Raw genomic sequence first — 17,230 nt, forward strand, 5'->3', positions numbered from 1 at the left:
GCGACAGTTTGGTAAGGTGATAAAGGTTACTAGCTAAGACTTTAGCAGTGCACATGGATAAAGTCAAGAGTGTGTTAAATGTCATTTTTGTGCAATTCTGGGATGTTTTTTTAAGTGAAAATAGGTCGACGTGTACATGGATACCGTGTAAGTGGAATTCTTAAAATCACGGCAAGCAGTTTGTGATTCTGCACTTTCTCCCAATTTTGCACCTAATCTTCGTCATGATTAAGCACTTTTGTTCCATAAAAGTTCTAGCATAAGTGTAATTCGGCTAGCAGATTGTTGGAAAAAAATTTTGAGTTTACTTCGTGAAAACAAAATGGCGTCCAAACAAAAATTAGCAGGTTGCTGTAGCAGGGTTGGTCGCCAAAAAATCGCCAAGTTACCATAATCCAAAGATTAACCAAAAACAGTAAAATTTTGGATTAGAACCATTACAATCAGGTCAGTGTGTTTACAAGATAAAAATATCTCAGGGTGAGTTAATTCTAATTTTATATGTAGATCATTTAATGATAGCAATAAATAGCTGTGATTTATATGTTGAACTTAAAGATCTTGCTAAAGTATGTCATGTCAAGGCAGACTTCATTATTGTCTTGGAGTTGAATTTAATCAAGATGTAAATAATAAGTTCTGCTAGTTTATCTCAGCTGAAATATGTTAACATTTTATAAACGTTTACAGTGCAAGGATGTAAAACTAGTGGCAGCTCCATTAGCTCCTAGTGTAAAATTAAGTAAAGAAATGTGTCCTTCTGAAAGTGAAATGGAAGAAATGAACCACTGTCTAACTGGTTCACTTATGTACTTTCTGTATTTGCTAGACCGTATACAGTACAAAGTCTTTAATCCGGACGTCCATAATCCGGAATGATCTATAATCCGGACGTCCATTATCCGGAATGATCTATAATACAGACTTCAAAACTACAAACTTTCTGTGCATACGTAGCATTTATGCATGCGCATAATACCTTTATGCATGCGCAAAATACCTTTATGCATGCGCATAATACCTTTATGCATGCGCATTTAATGTATAACAGATGGTATAAGCTAGGCCAAAATTATCTAATTGTCTATTTCAGTTAATGTTGCAGATTGCATTGTTCCTTAATCTTATAATTGGATTCGGCTTATTATTTTTTGCAGACTGTTAGAGCAATTTTATGAAAAGTAAGCTTGAACTTTCGATTATGTCAAAAAGAGTTTCCAATTCTGGAGCTGCCAAAGGATCTATGAAGCAAAAGCATCTTTCGATGTCCATCAAACAAAAAGTGGAATTGCTGCAAAAAATGGATAAAGGCATATCCTTTGTTTCTCTAACCATTCCGAAATCTGTTTATCAATTTCGCACTGCTCTGGGGAAGGAGGGGGGGAACGTCGCAGCGCGCTATTAACTGGAAGTTGATCTGTCAGCACTATCCTCATCTTCAGAGAAGATGTTTTTATTTTATTCGGCTTATAATTCCTTACTAAATGTAGTATTTCATCTCAATGTACTCCGTCTTTGATATGATTTAAATCAAATTCCTCATCATTATAAATATCACAAATACACAGGAAATAGTTTTCTAGTTGCAATTTTCTAATTTCGACTATGCATAATGTATGCTTTACGCATGCGCGCATTTAAAGAAATTTTTAATAAAGTAAACAAATATATATTAAGTTTTTTTTTTTTTGTAAATTTTGATACCCTTTAGATCATAATTGCTCTTCATTTCATAAATTACGGTTTCATATTTTTAATTTTATAATTTCTGCATGCCATGTTACCAGATTTAAATTGATGATCTATAATCGGGAAAACCCCCTAATCTGGCATCGCCAAAGTCTTGACGAGTCCAGATTAAAGACTTTGTACTGCATTACATTTACTGTCAGTCACCCGAGTCAGTTTAATAATCCTGCAAATTTACACTGGTTGGCTGCAAACATGTTTTTGGACACTTGAAACTAGAAATTATGGTCTAAATTTTCAGAAGACTAAAAAACACTTATTGAATATACTGATGACGATTGGCTGTCCGATTTTAAAACAGTACAAAGTCTGTAATCTGGACGTCCATTATCCGGGATGATCTGTAATCCAGACCTCAAAGCCACAAACTTTTTTTTTGTATTCTTTACACATGCACGTTTAGCACAAAAAACGAAACAACTTACATTGAAAAAAATGTTTAATAAAGTAAACAAATAAATATTAAGTTTTTTTTTTTTTTTTTTGTAAAATTTGATACCCTTTAGATCATAATTGCTCTTTATTTCATAAATTACGGTTTCATATTTTCAATTGTATAATTTCTGCATGCCATCTTACCAGATTTAAACTGATTATCTATAATCCGGCATCGGCAAAGTCCCGACGACTCTGGATTAAAGACTTTGTACTGCATTACATATGCTATCAGTCACCTGAGTCAGTTTAATAATAATCCTGCAAATTTACTCTGGTTGGCTGCAAACATGTTCTTGGACACTTGAAACTACAAATTATGGTCTAAATTTTCAGAAGACTAGAAAACACTTATTGAATATACTGATGCTGATTGGCCGTACAATTTTAATTCGGTACAGTCCGTCCATTATCCGGAATGATCTGTAATCCTGACCTCAAAGCCACAAACTTTTTTTTGTATGCTTTATGCATGTGCGTTTAGCACAAAAAACAAAACAACTTACATCAAAAGAAATGTTTAATAAAGTAAACAAATAAATATTAAGCTTTTTTTTGTAAATTTTGATATCCTTTAGATCATAATTGCTCTTTATTTCATAAATTACGGTTTCATATTTTTAATTTTATAATTTCTGCATGCCATCTTACCAGATTTAAATTGATGATCTATAATCGGGAAAAACCCTTGATCAGGAATCGCTGAAGTCCCGACGAGTCCAGATTACGGACTTTGTACTGTACTAGAAAATCCTATACAGGTAATCTGTTGAGACTCGCCGGAAATCCGATAACGTGCCAATCACAAAAACAACAAACCATTTCATTATAAAGTACTGAGGCAGAGTGCATCAGTCTTTTCAGAGAGTTCTAAAGAAACAGTTTATTTACGTTGCTTTTTCAAAGAATTAAATATTAATGCTGAATATCCAACCATTATATATTGTAATAAACAAGGTACACAGATGCTTATGAAAAACTCATTTTACCACTCATGCACTAAACATATAGATATTGGACATCTCTTCTTACGTGAGATTTATGAGAGAAATGAAATAGTCATTAAATATGTGCCAAAAGAGGAAATGCCTCTTGATGTAGTGACAAAAACATTGACTGCTCCGAAAGATTCTAAGTGCTGTAAATTAATTGGAATGACTGTAAGCATTGAATGTTTATTTTTTAGCTGTCAAACATTGGAAGAGAGACTGTTGGATTACAATATCTGCTGTTTAGCTTAGAACTTGGCTTCTGCTGACGCATGCGCTTACAAGTTCACCCTTAAGGTGCGCTGGTGATGCAATCTGCATGCCTAAATGCTGTGTTTTGCTTTCTCTCCTGTGCATATGTTTTCAAATGTCCATTTGTATATTTAAAATGTTGATTAATGTTATAATCTCTTTGGACCCATTTTTCTTCAAATTTTGTTATTCTGTATTTAAAAAAAAGTACTCTTTTATCGGGACCGGATTCAGAAATGTATGTATATAAATGTATGTATAAGTGTGTATGTTTATATGTCTGTGCGTACACATGCATCTCTATGTACATATTGCATGCATACATTAAGACATACATACATACAAACATACTTTCTGAATCCGGTCCCAATAAAACAGAAGAGTTCCCAAAAGAAAAAGAAAATTTTTAAAAAAAATTTACTCTTCGTATTCTTAATAAAACTTTGTTCCTCACTTTTGAACTCTATTATTATTTCATAATTTTATACTAACGATGGTGGTAAAAAAAAGTGGAACATTTTTAACTTACGCTGCTCTAATAGACTGTATGAAACAAGAACTGTGTGGGGAAAAAAATTTAATCTTCATTTTCAAAAGGCTCTTTCATTTTAAAAATATTTTCTTTTTATAGCTTATATTTTTAATTCATTAATTAGTGTGACAAGATAGGTTATGAACTTGAGTGAGAATGTATATATGCTTGCAGACCTTTAGCACAGGGCACTTTTATCTTCAAATTACTGTGCCAAAGCAGATTATTTCCAAGAAACTTATTTGGCACAAAAGGATTTTCTCAGTTTCTGGGGGCTAGATATTTTACAGTGCAATTAATTTTTCTGAACTTGTACTTCAGTGTTAATGACCATTTTGCTTTTATTAGAAACTCGTAACTAATAATATTTACAGTCTTTTGTCCCACATCTCAACATTGATTGGCATTTGGAAATCAGTAGAGAATATTAGCCAGCATCAGATTTCTTCTTTTTAGGATTTCTACCTGCTTTCAATAAAATTTGAGGTGAGCGACTTTTCATTCTTTCAAATAAATTTATTAAGTTAGAACATATTTTTTTAAATTGTTTATTAACATAAAAAAAAATCCTTACTTAAACTAGGTGCAATTTAAGTAATGCAGTAAAGTAAGGCAGTGAACAATAATATTGCATCAAAATACAAAATATCTTTTATCTAAATAGTTTTTTCAGTGTCAATTAAAATTTCTGGGAAATGATTGCAATCTTAAATTACTGTAGCCTAATAGGCTCAGAAGTTTGGTCTAAGTACACATTACCATTTCTTTATAGCTTGAATCATATTTACACTTGCATGTTTCCCTCGATATGCTTTTCTTTTTTAAATAATTTCTTTTTCGTTTTTAAATTACACTTTCAATAGATATATATATATATGTATCATTATTTTATCTGTTTATATATTATCAGCTGCTGATTTTTTAAAAGAAAAACAAATGATATAATGAAATACTCATAATTCTAAAGTATATCATGCTTTTCATTACGTTGGAAAATTACCCAAATTGCGTGTAAGCTTTTCGAGAAATTTAAGTGACATATTTAGCCAAACAGTTATGCATGGAAAATAGCGTCCTAATTAATGTATCACAAAATAACCATTCCTTTTAGGAATTCCTGCAGATTTTCAAATATTCTCTTAAAGTGACTGAAAGATAAAAGATATATAATTGTCATAAAATTAGAATAAAAAGGAGTTATACAGTACACAATATCATGACACACACTCATCGTGACTTTAGCGACTCCAGATTTGCAATTTTTTCCGGATGTTAGATCATCAGTTTAAATCTAGTAAGATGACATGTAGAAATTATAAAATTAAAAATATGAAATAGGGCTTTATGAAATAATAAAACATTTGTGACGTTAAGGCAATCAAAGTTTAAAATGAAAAAACTAAAAAAATTTCTTTGCTTCATTAACCTCTTGATTAATGATTGGGGCATTGTCATTCCAATGAAAAACTTTGGTTATATCATCTTCGTTTATTACTGCTTCTCCGCACTTTATCACAAATTCTATTAATTGGAAAATTTTGCTTTTTTTTTGCTGGAAAATTTTGCAATATCAGATAACCTTCAAAATTTGCAGATATTATCATAGAGCTTAGCTACCTTCTACTATACACTGTTGGTGTTGCATCATGAGATTGGCGACTAAAGACGCTAAATTTTGTCTTGCTTCTGTCACACACTGTTGAAGTTAAATGTGAGTTATATTACTTTAATTATCTATTACACTACCTTATTTCTTATACATGTTCAAGGCTTATTCCGAGTCCCGAATAAATAAATTCCTACATAACTTGAAGTTTATTCAGGAGCGACCCTAACATTTTGCGTCCCAGTGCAGTCTCTGAAGGTCCTAAATTCTGCCGCCAAGAATACTTCAAAATTCTAAAAATGGTGACGCGAATAAATTCTAAAGATTTTATGATTTTTATGCTCAGTGCTTGTCTAAATTCTAAAAATTTTGCTGCTCTAGTGATGGTCCTGAGCTTATCTAAATAACAAATCAGTTATTTTCGATTTGGACAGCATTAAATGTAATCTTTTGGCATAGTTTGTTTTTTGTTTGCAGTACCTTAAAACCTTAAAACTTCAGATTCATTACTATCATCATAACACTTAGCTAATGCCCGTCATACACTGTTGGTGATGTATCAGGAGATACTTGACTAAAAATGTTGTTTCACTAAATTTTGTCTTGCTTCTATTGCATACTGACAAAGTGAAGCCTAAATTATATCAGTTTAGTTATTTGTTATACTTAACATTCCCACACATGTGAATTAGAGATGGACAATCTGCTCCAGAACCGATTCACTTTACTGAGCGAATGATCAGCGCTCTGCCGAAAACGGAACAGCAGTTCTTTAACAATTCACCGAGAGCTGTTGTTAAGATGTGTGCCAAAAATTCGATTCCTCTTAATGTAAACACTAGCATTCTTTGCTTTATTATTTACCAGAAATGTCCCTGATGTTTTTTTATGTGTGTTATGCATGCATATATACAGTCAAAAGTCTTTAATCCGAACTCGTCGGTGTTGGCTTTAGTTTTCCACATGCAAATTTTGATCAGAGGTCAATCGGCGGTAAGCTAACGTGGTTGCCGCTGACGTCAAAATCGGCGAGTTGGCCGAGTATTATATATATGTACGCCGGTATCGGCGAATGTCTTGTTCTCTTGTGTTATTATGAGTTAGCATAATGCTAGTTTGCTTTCAATCAAATTATTTTAAATGTAAAGGCTACAATGTTAGCTCTTTTATTTTAATTTGTGGAATAAAGCATGAATTTTATTTAGATTAGTCTTAGCTTTATTTAAGGGAAGCAAAATATGTTTTGTCTTTATCACCACTGCCAACAGGGTTATGGGCCCAGTGCCAACAGCTAATCGGTCATCTAGTTCAACTCAGCATTGAAAGAATGTAGGTGAAGAGGGCCGTTATCCACGAAAAGCTGTCTTAGAAGTTTGTTCAAGTTGTGCTCACACTTAATTGAAGATGTCATTACTTCCTGAAGGTTTTGAGCTGTTAAACCATGACAACTGGGATCGATGGAAAGTCGATATTAAAATGCTGTTGCTGGATAGAAATTGTTGGAGCTTCATAGAGGACAAAGAAGAAGAATTAGATAAAAGTGCAACAAGGCGTGAAAAGCAGGAGTTCACACTGAGAGAGAACAGAGCCTTCACTACATTGTATTACGGAATTAAAACTGAGTTTCAGGCCGCTGATACAAGAATGTTCAAGTGGTAAAGGAGCATGGGAAGTTCTACAGAAGCAATTCGAACCCAAAACAAGAGCAAGGATAATTCAGTTACTGGATGAATTTTTTAGTATTAGATATACGCCAAATGAAGAAATAGGATTATTCATTGTGAGGATAAGAATGACTGCAAAGACGTTGGCTGAAGCTGGTCACAACTTGGCAGATCTTTTTAAAGGATTCCAGGCAATAAGGAGATTACCCCAGGAATACTCCGGTATCGTACAGTTGATCCATAGGTGGAAGGACGAAGATTTTACGCTGGAAAGAATTGCTGAAGAATTGGTAAGGGAAGAAAGCCGGCTTCGCCAGGTAAATGCCGATTTAGAAGACAGCAAGGTAAGCGTGTTTAATACTATTGATTCAAATGCAGGGAAAGATAAAGTTGAAAATAAAACTAAATCTAAGAAAAAGATAGGGATATGAGAATAGGACCTTGTTTCAGATGTCATAAATTTGGGCACTTAATCGCTCAATGTAAAGAAAATGTAAGTAAAAATCAGAAGTTTAAAATAGACGATAAAAATGGACAGTTTAAAGATAAAGAATTAATGTTAGTAGAAAATTATGTAACAACTACAGATAAAGGAGGTAACGCAGATAAATTTAATTGGGTCGTAGATACTGCAGCTTCAACTCATTTCTGTAATAATAGAAATTTAATGACAAATTTCAAAGAAATAAATGGTATACGTATGTCTTTAGCTGTAGGAAATTGTGAAAGTAAAGTACTAGGAAAGGGTACTGTCAAATTTGCAGTAAAAGTAGGCAATCGAATAAATTGGATTGAGTTAGATAATGTGTTATATAATCTAAATCTAAGGAGAAATTTACTATCGGGAGCAAGGTTAGAAAAGGCAGGTGCTCATTTTGTGATTTCAAAAGGGAACATGTGGATATACTTTAATAATTGGGATAGATTATGCTACGCTAAACGATATGACGGACTTTATCACGTAAAACCATTTAGATATGCAACAAATAAAAGAGAAGCTGGTTACAGTACAGAAATTGGAAGGTTAAATAAAGTAGACGATGCAATGCTATGACATCGGAGATTTAGCCACGTAAATTTTGATTATATTAAGAAAACTAGTAAGAATCAAAGCGGGAAAGGGTTACCAGAAATTGGAAAACCAATGGAGAGGTGCGAACCATGTATTATTGCTAAATCTAGTAGAATAACTTTTAAAACTGTTCCGAAGAAATCGGATAAACCATTGCAGTTGGTTTATTTAGATGTTTGTGGCCCACTACCAGTTCCATCTGAGGGTGGTAGTAAATATTTTCTTGCTATTGTGGATGACTATAGTAGATTAGTAACAGTGTATTGTATGAAAATTAAAAATGAATCGTTCTACAACTTTAAGAATTATCATAGGCAAATGGAAAGACTGACAAATAGAAAAATTAATAAGTATATGCACCAATAACGGTGGGGAATTCTGTAAGGGTACTTAGCCGAAAATGGAATTAGTGTTGAACGCACGAATGCGTACACCCCAGAAGAAATCGGTGTGTGTGAACGTTTTAACCGAACAACATTGGACGCAGTTAAAGCTATGCTTAATGATGGTAAAATGGGAAAAGAATAGTGGGCAGAAGCTCTTGGCTGTTTCGTACATACGTGGAACAGAATATGTCATAAAAGCAACTGAACTCCTTATGAAATGTTCCTAAATAGAAAACCCAGTGTTATTTATTTTAAAATATTTGGTTGTAAAGCCTATGTTGGCGTGCCAAAACAGATTAGAAATAAATTACAAATGAGGTGCAAAGAAGGAATCATGGTAGAATATGCGAAGGAAACTAGGGGTTATAGGATATGGCTGCCAGAAGAACGCAGATTAATAGAAACCTGTAATGTGAAGTTCGATGAAAAACTGTATGCAGCAAATGGCATCCTGGAACAGAAATCAAAATTTAAACGACTAGAGGAATCTGAGCTATTAGCAGAATCAGATGAAGAACAGGAAATTTCTAGAGAAGAAATAAAGTTGTCAGATGACAAATCTACTCCGAAAGAAGTATCAAACTTAAACTGGCAAAGAAAAGCAGTTAAAAGGCCAGATGGAACACGTACAGACATATATTATTATGTAGAGGGAACAGACACCCATTTTAGATCATATAATGATATTGAAAAGTATTGTGAGGCAAGAAATATTAAATTTGAAAAAGATAAGTTTGATTTTAGTGGGAAAAACGAATACTCGGGGAAAGTTAATTTCGTAGAACAAGAGACTAGCTCCGTGTCTGAAGAGTCAAATTCCGTAGAAATAGAAATAGTTTTAATATCCCACAAAATTTTAAAGAAGCACGAAAATCAGTAAATGCCGAAGAATGGGATAAGGCAATGAAAGAAGAAATTGACACAATGAAGAAAAGAAAGGTTTGGGAATTAGTCAAAAAGCCAGAAAATAAAACTATGATAGGAAACAAATGGGTCTATACGCTGAAAAGAATGAAGTGGTTAGATACAAAGCACGTTTAGTAGCACAGGGATTCAGGCAGAAAAGAGGTGAAGATTTTGATGACGTTTACAGTCCTGTAGTAAATTTTTCAATCATAAGAATATTTTTCACTATCCTGGTATGTTTATATGGATGGACTAATTGTCAGTTAGATGTAAAGAATGCATATTTATATGCAAACCTAAATGAGAAAATATATATGACCCAACCAGAGGGATTTATCGAAGAGGAAAATAAACTGTGTTTATTACACAAGGCCATTTACGGTCTACATCAAAGCGGCCGTGAATGGTTTTGTGAATTTGAAAGTACTTTAGAAAATCTACATTTTAAGAAAATACTATAGTGTAATTGTGTTTATAAGAGTTCAAATGTAATTCTCTTGTTATGTGTAGATGATATTGTGATTTTTAGTAAAGATCAATATAGTATAGATAAAGTAATTTCACAGCTGAGTAAGTTTTTTGATCTTAAAGTATTGGGCAAAACTAAAACATTACTCGGAATTGAATTCTTAGAGAATGAGAATGGGGTTTTTATACATTAGCAAAAACATATCGAAGAAATTTTTGAAAAATTTAAACATTTCCAGATACCAATAACTTCACTTCCCATAGCTAAGGGCACTATTCTTACAAAATTAGATTGTCCATCTACAAGTGCAGAAATTGCGAAAATGCATACATTACCCTTTAGAAATCTGTTAGGATATTTGGTTTTTGTACCTAACAGGACAAGGCCTGATATTACATATGCAGTGAATATCTTATCAAAATTTCAGGAAAATCCTGGAATTAGGCATTGGGAAGCATTGTTGAAATTGCTTGGTTATCTCAATAGTACTAAATTATATAAGTTAAACTTATCGAAGATTAAACATCTAAATTTATATTGTTATTCAGATGCTGATTATGCAAGTAATAGAGATGACCGCGTGTCCATGGGAGGATTTATATTATATTTAGATGAAGTACCGGTAATCTGGAAAACTGTTAAACAAAAATGTGTAAGTTTATCAACCATAGAAGCGGAGTATATCGCCTTATCTGAAGCAGCGAAGGAATTAATGTGGACAAAAAATGTCTTACAAGATGAAATTTTAAAGTTTAATTTAAGAGAGTGTAAACTACACTCATGTCCATAAATTAAGGATAATTCGGAGTTACGCTGAAATCGAACTCTAAAATAAATATATCACCTGTAAAATCACTACACACATCTTCAAGAATCATATGCAAATTTCAGGAAGTAACCACCGATGGTACGTCACAATGACAAGAGTGTAAGAGAGTGATATATAAGGAATACAGGCAAAGAAGTAAAATTGTTCGCAGGCGCTTTATAAGCATTTCAGTGCAATAACCGACTAGTTATGACACAAAGGACGCATTTGGATGATTTTTTCGTGGTAGAATTATCGGCCGTCTGGAATGTGGGCGTACCCAACTGGAAGTATCAGACGAACTTGGAATTGCCCAGAGTGTCATCTCCAGGCTTTGGCAACGATTCCAAGATGATGGTAATATGAGTAGACGTTACAGCACAGGTCGCCCCAGAGTTACAACGCCCAATGAGGACCGGTATTTGGCAGTTACTGCCAAAAGAAACAGGCGGAGCACAGCCTCAGACCTGTCTTGTCAGCTCTCTTCAGCCACTGGTACGACAATTTCAAGGCAGACCGTGTACAGACGCTTAGGGCAGATTGGTCTGTATGCTCGTAGACCTGTCAGATGCGTTCCACTTACTGCAACTCACTGTCGCCTGTGGTTAGCCTGGAGTAGAGAGCATGCATTGTGGATACCGCAACAGTGGGCTTGTGTAATGTTTTCCGACGAGTCCAGGTTTATCTTGCAGTCTGATTCTCACCGGACTTTCATATGGAGAGGTCCAGGTACCGTTACCACCAAGAAAACATCATTGAACGACACCGTTACGGTGGTGCAGGAGTGCTCGTTTGGGGTGGAATTATTCTGGGTTCCAGAACTGACTTGCATGTTCAAATTGGAACCATGACAAGCCAAATCTATGGAGACGTCATTCTGGAACAACATGTATGTTTGTTTCGTGGCGCCATGGGTGCACAATTTGTGTTTGTGGATGACAACGCTGTCCTCACCGTGCAAACATCGTAAGCGAATGCCTTCAATCGGAGGATATCACCCGTGTGGACTGGCCAGTATTCTCACCGGACTTGAATCCAGTAGAGCACGTATGGGACATGCTTGGCCGACAAGTTGCAGCCCATCAACCTCCTCCTACATGTCTACTGGAACTTCGGAGAGCATTGTTTTTTGAGTGGTGTAATATCCCGCAAGATCAGATCGATAATTTGATACTCAGCATGCCTAGGTGTTGTACAGAGTGTATTGCATCGTCTGGGAGACATACAATGTATTAACAATCATACCAACCATGTAATATTAGTTTTTAGTAAATAGTTTTTTTTTTTTTTTTGTAATTTGCTCCAGGGAGAAAAAATCGCTAATTTGTTTAATAATATCAAACATATAGCATTTTTTTGCTCTTTACCTTTTGTTTAATAAATAAGCTTTACAAATAAGTCAAATTTGTTTTGCTTTCAACTCTTCCTTTGCCTGATTTTGCATTATCCTTAATTTATGGACATGAGTATATTTTGTGATAATGAGTCTGCCATTGATTTTTCTAGATCGCCAATAGAAAATCGCCGAACTAAGCACATAGACGAAAAATATCACTTTGTTAGAAGACTAGTAAATGAGGGAGTGTTTGACCTTGAATTTATCACCAGTAAATTAAATACTGCCGACTTATTTACAAAAGCAGCGACTGCTGTTAATTTAAGAAAGTTTTGTTTAGATGTTTTCAGTGTTTAAAGACAATAAGTGTTTTCGTAGAATTGAACTATGAACTTTTGTAATTCTGTGCAAGTTTTGTTTTTGTCTTTGCATGAGGAAAAGAGGGCCGTTTGTTGGCTTTAGTTTTCCACATGCAAATTTTGATCGGAGAACAGCTAACGTGGTTGCCGCTGACGCCAGAATCGGCAGGTTAGCCGAGTATTATATTTATGTACGCCGGTATCGGCGAATGTCTTGTTTTCTTGTGTTATTATGAGTTAGCATAATGCTAGTTTGCTGTCAATCAAATGATTTTAAATGTAAAGGCTACAGTTTTAGCTCTTTTATTTTAATTTACGGAATAAAGCATGAATTTTATTTAGATTAGTCTTAGCTTTATTTAAGGGAAGCCAACAGTTGGGACTTCGGCAATTCCGGATTATCGATTTTTCCGGATTATAGATCATCAGTTTAAATCTGGTAAGATGGCATGCAGATATTATAAAATTAAAAATATGAAACCATAATTTATGAAATAAAGAGCAATTATGATCTAAAGGGTATCAAAATTTACAAAAAAAATTCATATTTACTTGTTTACTTTATTAAACATTTCTTTCAATGTGCTCATGCGTAAAGCATACCTTACGCATAGTCGAAATTAGAAAATTGCAACCAAAAAGCTATTTGATTTGTATTCGTGATATTTATAATGACGAGGAATTTGATTTAAATAAAATCAAAGACGGAATACATCGAGATGAAATACTACATTATAAGCTGAATAAAATAAAAACATCTGCCCTGAAGATAAGGATAGTGCTGACCGATCAACTTCCAGTTCATTGCGTGCCACAACGTCCCCGCCCCATCCCCGCGCAGAGCAACGTGAAATTGATAAACAGATTTCGGAATGATTAGAGAAACAAAAGAGCCTTTATCCATTCTTTGCAACAATTCCACTTTTTGTTTGATGGACATCGAAACATGCTTTCCCTTTGTAGATCTAGCGTCGGAAATTCTATTTGACATAATCGAAAGTTTCAACTACTTTTCTAAAATTCCTCTAACAGTCTGCAAAAAATAATAAGCCGGTAAACGTATTACGCGCATGCATCAACACATTATGTATTGACGCATGCGCAGAAAGTTTGTAGCTTTGACGTCCGGACGTCTTTCTTAGCATGCCTTCGTGGTGTAATGTCAGCATACTCAGCGTGTATCGAGAGGTCCGAGGTTCGAATCCCGGCGAGGGCATTCCTTTAAAATAGCCTAATGTCTCTAAACATTATTTGTAGACAGGTCGAAATTTGTGAAATACATAACTTGCTCTCTGTTTTTCCGGTTTAACCAATCGTTACGAACACTTATGGATAGGATTAACTGCACAAAACAATGGATGAGTTGCAGCAACAGGAAATTTGATAATGGATTGTTAAATATATATAGACATCTTCTGTTGATGGAATTATTGTCACTTACAGCAACAATTATTTTGAAACTTATTGCTTCAAGACATAGAATTAATTTCTGTTAAAACAGTGAATGAAAGAGAGTTGCCGACTGACCATACTCCTGATAACATTATGATTTCCGACCACACTCCCGCCAACCCGACTTTTAACGCATATCTCCCGACTTGAAATTCCTCACAATTTTGATGTAGCTTGGTTTAATACTTGGTTAATTTGACCTCAAAAAAAGTTATTTTGGGCGTCCGAAAATGCTTGTTTTTTCTAGTTCATGCATATAAAAATGACCGAAGTCGTTTCATCCCTGAGATATGGCACGTTTCTGCTTTGTGTATGAAAATCCGAAACACGTTCGAAAACGTCGTGTTCCAGTTCTCTAATGAGAATCAAGCACCGCTGAAGGTCATCTGGCATACATTAGCCAACGAGCACAGCACGTTTTCCTTCTTTCCAAAAAGATTCCGTGTGATCATCCGTTACACCGCTCATCATAAACACAAAATACATTATGAAAACTGAAAAAAATCCTTATAAATTAATAGAAATAAAATCATTCACGCTCTAAAACTAAAATCATTCACCTTCACGGTTTCGCCAACTTTTGTGTGCACAATAGGAATAAACCAGACTTAAAAAAAATCCCTATAAATCAATAAAATTAAAATCATTGACGCTCAGGAATTCAAAATAGCTAAACAATCAACAACTCAAAATAAATAAAAATAAAAAATAAAGCAGTAATCCATCAAAAACTTGCCAAAACCATTGATACAGAATGTAAAGTTTCGCCAAATCTCATGTGTACAGTACACCAGGATTAAATCTACTTATGTATTAGCGCAACCATGTTGGCGCAGTTTTTACAAAAATAAAGGCGATTCGGTGAATTCTCGGTTTGCAACTTACAAACAATGGATATCGTTAACTAAGGAACTGTCCTGTGCGTGGTTGCCAGAGTTTGGTGGCTTCTGAAAATTTGATGACTTCTACTAAGGTCGTTACGATGATACGTAAGTACCATACAGTTTAGGAATATTTTGCAATATAGTCAGAATCGTATCGTCTTTCCCAATCATTTATGAGTTTTAAATACCAATTAAACAAAATTAGGATTATATTATAGTATGCAAGCCTGATATGGCTCTCGCAGGCAATTTGTGTGGCTCGTACATATAAAATACACTGGTTATCATAAATTAAGAAAAAATCACAAAAATAGCGATAACTCCCTCAAAAATATGCCAAACCGTGTTAAAATTGAATATGTTGCCAAGTAAGAGTAGCTGAGTAAAACTGCGATATGCAATTTAGTTTCGCTGCTTTTGGAATACGTCATCTACAAGGAGCATAAAAGTCCATGTTTGAAAGCAAGCCCACATATTTCACTATGATAGTGACATAAAAAATCTGAGATAGCCAATTCATAACAATGACCTCCAGGCATCATTTGCCTGCAGAACTGCGATGGAGAGCCATCATGGGAGACTAGAGGCAGGACAAAATCAAACAGAAGTGGCCAGATGGCTAAATGTGAGTCCTTCTGTGGTTCATAGACTTTAGAGGCAATTTCAAACCACAGATTCGGCATCTAGGAAGTTCAGCCAAGGACGGGCGAGGTGACCAGCCATTTGTGTGCCGCTCATGTCACTCCATAGGAGGGACCGTTTTCAGTGGGCACAACAACATGGTCCATCCACCGGACGCCTGATCAATGGAGGGCAGTTCTCTTTACGGGTGAGTCTAGGTTTAGTCTAGAAAGCGATAGTAGGCGTTATTTGATATGGAGAGAACCTAGAACCTGTTATCATCCGTCAAACATCCGTGAAAGAGATGCATACGGAAGGGGCAGTGTCTGTGTTTGGGGTGGCATCTTTTTGGGTGGACGCACAGACCTCCATGTCTTTCCAAGGGGAACTGTGAATGCTCAGATTTATAGAGATGACATTATTAATGTTCATGTGCACCCTTATGCCGGGGCAATAGGTGATGCTTTCCTGTTACAGAGTGACAACGGAAGGCCACACAGGGCTCGCATCGTAGATGATTATCTTCAACTGGAAACAATTATGCGCATGGAGTGGCCAGCTCGATCCCCGGACTTGAATCCTATCGAGTGCGTTTGGGATGCTTTAGGGAGACGTCTAGCTGCTCTCAATCCGCCCCTTCAAACCCTTGTCGTGCTTGCAACTGCTTTGCAAGAGCAATGGCTCGTGCTTCCTTTGGAACTGATAGACCGCATAATTGAAAGCCTCACACATCGCTGTATGTGCTGTATTGCTTCTAGAGGTGATCATATTCCATATTGAAGGTAATTCCTATAACAAACTGACACCTTCGATTTGTTCATTTTATACATGTGCTAATTTCAATACTACCATATTTGTCTGGTAATTTCTTTTTATGTTATTTGATACCTTACTATATGTTGTATATTGTGGGTAAGTTTCATTAAATTCTACATGTAACTTTTTCAGTAATCGTGATTTTTCCTTAATTTATGATGATAACCAGTGTATTTGGCAATTTCCGAGTATGCCGGTTAGTTAAGATTTTACTGTTAAAGGCTGATTGCATGAAGCAATTTGTCGTCTTCTGATTTCATATAATAAATATGGGTTATTATTATTTATTTTCTCTATTTTGAACTGAAATTTCATCATTAAATCTTGTAATATAATTTAGTTCTGCATAATTTTTTCCCCTCTTATTGTAAACTAGTTCTGTAAATTGAACTGTTACTTAAAATTAAAAAAAAAGAATGTAATTGTTTTCCATGGATGAGTAATGCTCATTTGCTCTTAATAAATACTGAATTTCTCATATTTTAAATTACAAGTCTAATTTTTCTTTTAAGGTTATGCAGTATAATGTAATTAGACAGGTGCTTATTCTTTTTCTTAAAATATGCTTGAAAAGTGCTTATTTTTTTAACTAAAATGTGGCTACGAACCCTGAGCATAGCATATGTTTAGAATTTCCTGATATAATATTAAATGCTAACATGCATTTTTCTATTTTTATCTCTTTTTATTAACTTTATTTAATTATCATAAAAAATAAGTATATAATTTTATTGAATCCAAGTAATGTAATTTCATAAAAATATTTTAAATATTTCTAATTGGATATCGCATGATTTTAAAGCATTTTTATTTCAATCAGCCATAACAAAAAGAGTAGATAAATTTTCTTAAGAACTTGTATTTAGTGCTTTGAAGTTGTGTTATTTGTTATTC

General features: G+C 34.5%; 1 long non-coding RNA gene across 1 annotated transcript in view; it reads left to right on the plus strand.

Annotated features, from left to right (window-relative positions):
• The window catches only part of LOC118197655 (uncharacterized), a 60,414-nt gene that overhangs the window by 14,542 nt on the left and 28,642 nt on the right, over positions 1–17,230 (plus strand). The window lies entirely within an intron of this gene.

Source organism: Stegodyphus dumicola, chromosome 7 (assembly GCF_044657685.1).
Source record: "Stegodyphus dumicola isolate Sdum_Otavi_A_Nest chromosome 7, ASM4465768v1".
NCBI classification, from domain to species: domain Eukaryota; kingdom Metazoa; phylum Arthropoda; class Arachnida; order Araneae; family Eresidae; genus Stegodyphus; species Stegodyphus dumicola.